Source organism: Gekko japonicus, unplaced genomic scaffold (assembly GCF_001447785.1).
Source record: "Gekko japonicus isolate JY-2015 unplaced genomic scaffold, Gekko_japonicus_V1.1 scaffold3461, whole genome shotgun sequence".
NCBI lineage: Eukaryota > Metazoa > Chordata > Lepidosauria > Squamata > Gekkonidae > Gekko > Gekko japonicus.
In genome coordinates, this window is record NW_015171605.1 from 102,444 (window position 1) to 108,216 (window position 5,773).

Genomic DNA, 5,773 nt, shown 5'->3' on the forward strand with positions numbered 1-5,773 from the left:
AATCTGGAAGTAACAGAGGGTAGCTCTAGGAATCACCGGAAACTCTATGTTTTCATCATATCGTTTCTGGTAATTCCTAGAGCTACCCTATGTCACTTCTCTGTTTTTACCAGAAGTGACGTAGCGCCGCAGCTGAGTTTCAGCCCCCCCCCCCGGCACCACCTACCACCCTTCTGCCATTTGCCAGGCAACAGTATTTCTTGTGTGAGACGAGAAACAGTCACGTTGACTTAGTGCGAGGACTCCTTGTGATGGCTGTCTCACGTTTCTGCTTGCTCAAGAGCTCTTGCACAAGTGGAAGCAGTCTGTGGGATCCAGTCCTCTGTTTTGTGCGGTCCCAGGGCAGTGGTGCATGTTTTCTGTAGCATGAGGTTTTCCCATAGAAGGGTCGCAGTGTTCTAGAGTAACAGCCTACCTCTTAAAACAACGGCACTAAATTCTGACAACCAAATCCGTGAAGTGGGGCCGTGGCGCAGTGGGAGAGCATCTGCCTTGTGTGCCGACAATCCCTGTTAAATTGAGTTAAGGAATCTCATGTAACAGGTGTGGGAAATACCCAGCAGAGACCCAGCAGAACCCACTGCCAGTCACAGTAGATACAACTGAGCTTGATGGACCCAGCAATCAGACACAGGAGTCCAGTTCACAAGTTACAGTGAACACACATGCAATCCGTGTACAATATTCATGTCGTTTTTCTTTACACGTGCATTGAATAATTATGTTCAATGCATGTAGAGCTCAGTGTGTGATTTAAACCCCTTGCTTATGCAGGAACTGGTCCCTGGTTTCATTAGTGAAGTGAACACACATTGGGAGGGACTGTGGCTTAGTGGTAGAGCCTCTGCTTGGCATGCAGAAGGTCTCAGGTTCAATCCCCTTTATTTCAAGTTAAAACATTTGGCAGTAGGTGATACAAAAGACCTCAGCCTGAGACCCTGGAGAGCCGCTGCCAGTCTGAGGAGACAATACGGGCCTTGATGGACCGAGGGCCTGGTTCAGTATAAGGCAATTTCATGTGTGTCTTACAATCTGATATATGCAGGCTCTAGATGCGTTCACTGTATAGGCTTGCCAAGTCCCCCCAGGGGGTGGGGAAACCCCCACCCCAGAGGCCCGTTCCCTGCCGCCGGCGGATCGGGCCCGAAAGTGATGCGACCACGCCGGGCACGCTGGGGGCGGGGCCACGGTCATCCGAGGGAAAACTCTATGGTTTTCCCTCGGATGGTTGTGGACGGAGCTAGGATAAGGCAGCTTTATATGAATAATATGTTTAAAACTATACTTCTTTTGGGTCTTAAAATGGAGGAAGTGAATGTAAATAAGAGAACATTGTTATGGTATTTGATTACAACGGCAAGAATGACTTATGCTCAGTACTGGAAGCAAGACCGAGTACCTGAGGTTTGGGAATGGATTAGAAAAATGCTTTTACATGGCAGAAATGGACAAATGGACAAGGAAACTTAACAACAGAAGATGAAGAGTTTTTTGTAGACTGGATGGACTTTAAAGAGTATCTAGAGAAATACTGGGATGTTAAGAACAACTTATTGTGCTTTAATAATTATTAAGAATAGAATGTGTAAAGAGTTGAACAGAAGACGATGGTAGTTAAAGAAATGTTACCTATGGGATAGAATATATGAAAAAGGTAGTTAAAATAATAATTATATATTAAACTTTGTTTTAGGAGGAAGGATCAGACAAGAAAAGAAACTAGGTAGGGGTGGGACCACTGTGGGAAGCCGGGAGAAGGGGAGGGAGGGAGGGAGGGGAAAGGGCTATAATAGAAATGAGGGAATGTTATAATATTGGACAGGTTGTTATGACCCGACAATAAAATGTTTAAAAAAAAAAAAACTGTATCACTAAGGAACTGGTGTGTTGAATAGGTGAAGCGGCCTTCTACTAGGTCAGACCATCGGTTTCTCAAGGTCATTACTAGGGGTGTGCAAAAAAAAATGGTTTTTTTCCGATTCAGGTGTATCGGACCCGAAAAATATCGGTATTCCTGAATATTCCCGAATACCACTATTGGTAAGTCCCCCCACCAGCTGACTGAAAGGTGCCAAGGGTAGGGGCCCCAAAGTGGGGGATCTCCCATCCCTAGCAGGAATATGGGAACCCTAGCAGGAAATCTTCCACTGACTCAAGAGTGTTGCCTGTTGTGTCAGCAGAAGGTGCTGTACTTTGGAGGAGTATTGTAAGTCACTGCGAGAGACACACACACCCCTCCACCGGGTGAACGGTGGCTAAAAAAACAGTGTACAAAAATACATAAAACCAAAGTTTCAAATCATAATCTAGGACTGTTTTAATCAAATGCTATTCTAAATGGAACCATCTTCCACTGCCCCCCTAAAGACTGAAAGTGGAAGGACCAGGCACACCTCCTTGAAGAGGTTATTCCATAAACACGGGGCTGCCCCTGAAAAGGCCCTCTTTCACGATCGCCCTATCACATCCAGAGGAGTTAAGAAGTGTACTCTGGGGACAGCTGCTCCTTCTTAACGATGAATATCTCGTGCTGGACTTTATTGTGAAGAAAGGGAAAGGATAGAAAGTGTGTGCTGTGGACAACCGTTCTGAACCAGCACAGAGTGGCTGAAAACATAACGTGTGATGGAAATGGGAAAACCAACCTCCATCTCTGTTTTTCTGATGTACAGAACAAGAATATTTGGGCTTTACACCAGAGGTTGTGTACTGATGGCCACAGGCATAAACAGCTTTAAAAGGGGATTCGACAGATTCATGGAGGAGAGGTCTGTCAGTGGCTAGTTACTGTGGTGACTGAGGGGAACCTTCACATTCAGAGGTACTTAGCCTCTGAATCTCAGAGCCAGGAGGGAACCTCAGGGGAAGGCCTCAGCCTCTCTGCCCTCTTGTTCGCTGTCCAGGTTGGCCACTGTGTGAAACAGGACCCTGGATTAGATGGACTATTGGTCTGATCTAGTAGGGCTCTTCTTATGTTCTTATAGATAGATTCATGGAGGATACGTTTATCAATGGCTACTAGCCATGGTAGGAGCTGCAGTGGCTCAAGTGGTTAAGACGCTGAACTGCAGGCTGTGGAAGGTCAGTAGTTCAGCAGTTCGAGACCCGCGTGCTGCATGACGGAGTGAGCTCTCGTCTCTAGTTCCAGCTTCTGCCAGTTTGAAAGCAAGTAGATAAATAGGTACCACTTCGGTGGGAAGGTAACAGCGTTCTGTGCACCTCGGTGTTTAGTCATGCCAGCCACATGACCATGGAAATGTCTTCAGACAGCGCTGGCTCTTCAGCTTTGAAACGGAGATGAGCACCGCAACCCTAGAGTCGGATTCGACTGGCTTTCGAGCAAGGGAACCTTTAACTTTACTAGCCATGGTGGCTGTTTAGAACACTATAATGCTGTATAAATAATTACAAACAACATTAATCACCTTTTAAAAAATTAGGAGGACTGGCTCCCACTGTTCCTCTTAGCTGACTTGTTAAAGCTATTAAAGAAACGTTGCCTGGGTTCTTATGAATAACCTTGAACGGAGCTGATCAGTGTCCTTCATGGCTGGCAGCTAAAATGACAAGGAGCTGATCCAGTAAAATCTCTAGCAGTGTTGCAGCTGGGCTAACACTGTTGCATATTGCTGTTTTGAAGGAAGGATTTCAAGGCAGCGTTTCCAGTAGGTATTGAGTACATTAAAGTCATCTGAATCTTCTACCGTCTGGAGCTCGTAACGAGCAGGGCTGCTACAAATCCTTCAGAAGCCAGTCTGAGTGGCAAAGTGGCAGATAGGACAGTGTTTCTCTTCTCGGTGACAAAGCAGTCAGGAAAATTATAATGCCCCTGTATCGATCTATGGTAGAGCCTCATTTGGAATACCGTGTACAGTTCTGGTCCCCGTATCTCAAAAAGGACACTGCCGAGCTGGAAAAAGTACAGAGGAGGGCAACCAAGGGGATGAGGGGGTTGGAGTACCTCCCCTATGAGGAAAGGCTGAAGAGTCTGGGACTTTTCTGTTTGACAACTAAGAGGGGGCATGATAGAGGTTTAGAAAATGATGCACAGGGGTGGAGAGAGTTGACAAGAGAGAACTTTTTCTCCCTCTCCCAAAAGACTAGAAGTCAAGGGTATCCAATGAAGCTGATGGGCAGTAGGTTCAGGACAGACAAAAGGGAATACTACTTTACACAGAGAGATGGAAATGTGGAATTTGATGTCAGAGGATGTAGTGATGGCCATAGGAATAGACAGCTTTAAAACGGGATTAGATAGATTCATGGAGGATAAGTCTACCAGTGGCTACTAGCCATGATGACTGAGGAGAACCTCCACATTCGGAGGCACTCTGAATCCCAGAACCAGGAGGTGACATCAGGGGAAGGCCTCGGCCTCTCTGCCTTGTTCTTGGCCCTCCAGAAGAACTGGCTGGCCACTGTGTGAGACAGAGCACTGGACTAGATGGACTATTGGTCTGATCCAGCAGAGCTCTTCTGATGTTCCTAAAATAGAAGTAAGGTTGTTGGTTTTTTGGGATGGTTGTTTGACTCCCAGGGCTTTGCATAGTTCCTGAGCGACCTCACCCACAAAGTGTGGACCCATGTCGCAGTCCAAGAGTCGTGTGATACCCCATTGACTCCAGATGTTAATTAAAGAAAAAAAACTAGCGGTGGTGGCAGCAGCGTTCTTGTGGCAGGGGAACTCCTCTGCCCATTTGTGAAATAGATCAGTGATAGAGAGCCAGTTTAGTATAGTGGTTAAGTGCGCGGACTCTAATCTGGGAGAACCAGGGTTGATCCCCCACTCCTCCACATGCAGCTGCTGGGTGACGTCGGGTCAGTCACAGTTCTCTCCGAGCTGTTCTCTCAAGAGCAGTTTTCGTAGAGCTCTGTCAGCCCCACCTGCCTCACAGGGTGTCTGTTTTGGGGAGAGGAAGGGAAAGTGATTGAAGGCCTCTCCGAGACTCCTTCGGGTAGTGAAGGGCGGGGTAGAAATCCAATCTCCTCCTCCCCCTCCTCCCTCTAGCAGCAGTGGGAAGGGGACCTATAAAGTCAATTTGGATGCATGTCCCGGGACCCTCAATTCATTGTTGTTGGATAGGAGCCCTTCCACCAGTCTGGTCTGCACTAACTATGGCACAGGAGAGGCAGTTATGGCACCTCTGCTGTACCCAGTAAGAAAAGAATGAAAGGCAATATGACTTTCTGCAGCTTTCTTTTCTTCTGGTCTGTAAGGCTGGAAGCCACCTTGAGTCAGGATACAAGCATTTAAATAAATAGAACTGCTGGAGGTGAGGATGGGATTTCAGGATGGGTTCACAGCAATATTCAGAGTGGTGTGTGCTTGATTTTTTTTTTTTTAAAAAGAAAAGTGTAGCCAACTGGCTTCTAAAAGCTCCTCATATAACTTGGGAAACAAAGTCACTGAAACGTTGCAACCATAAAATGCTTTGTACTCAGGCAAGAAGCAGCACTTAACCATAATGGAAAAAACTCAGCAGCAGTCATGATTTCCATTTAAAAATAAATAAATAACAAGAGTGTAATAGGGTCATTAAAGCCAAATAGTCTACGCCAATTCCATAGAAGCTGCCATCAGATTTCCTCCTCCTTTGTCTTTTTATCCGACTGCTGCTTCAGAGATCTCTGAGCCACACACATGGTCCTCTCTCCCTGCACTTCATTGTCACAACAGCCCTGTAAAGTAGGTTGAAGCCGAGCGAGTGTGTGATACAAGGTCACCCCGCGGTTGAGTCGGGATTTGAACGTGCATCTCCATAGTCCCGGTTCA